Consider the following 766-nt stretch of genomic DNA (forward strand, 5'->3'; position numbering starts at 1 on the left):
TCCCTCCCTGGCCTTCCTCTGATGGGATTATCCCTCAGTGTGTACACTTGGGGCATCACTCAGCAACCAGAGGGAGCCCAACACACACACACGCACACACAGTGGGTCCTTGAATTGGTAAGAGCCCGGGAAGGCAGGTACAAAGAGCATGCTCTAGTTAGACAAAGTTCCACAAGCAGCCAAACCAATCTTGTAACAATAGGAGGAGGTCAGTGATTGAATTGAGGGTGACAGGTGTTGATTTTAAGGAGGGCAACATGATGGAAATATATCCTAGTTGGAGAAACAGTTTACCTGTTGGTTCACACTCAAAAAACTGAAAATATCAGATGTCGGTGGGGCTGTGGAGCAACCAGCAACGCCTCGAGTGTAGACACACCACATCACGACTGTCCACCACCTACACTCTGCGTGGTCACTACTGTGGATGGATGGAGCTGCTGAGGGCATCTGTATTTTGATTTTTTAAAAATTTTAGTCTTTCTAGCAGGCGAGCAATGATGGGCCGTGAGTCCGCTGGATGCTTTCTCTGGTGGCCAGTGGTGTTGAGCATCTTTTCGTGTGCTTATTGGCCATTTTTGTGTGTCTTCTTTACTGACATGTCTAAGTATCAGGGCCACATTTTGTTGGGTTGTTTGTATTTTTATTATGGATCAGTATTCATTTTTATTTGTTTTATGTCTTTGTCTGTGCTGGGTCTTAGCTGTGGCACACAGATGATCAATCCTTGTTGTAATGTGCAGGATCTTTAGTTGTAGTGTGTGGG

The sequence above is a fragment of the Ovis aries genome, chromosome 14 (assembly GCF_016772045.2).
Source record: "Ovis aries strain OAR_USU_Benz2616 breed Rambouillet chromosome 14, ARS-UI_Ramb_v3.0, whole genome shotgun sequence".
Lineage (NCBI taxonomy): Eukaryota > Metazoa > Chordata > Mammalia > Artiodactyla > Bovidae > Ovis > Ovis aries.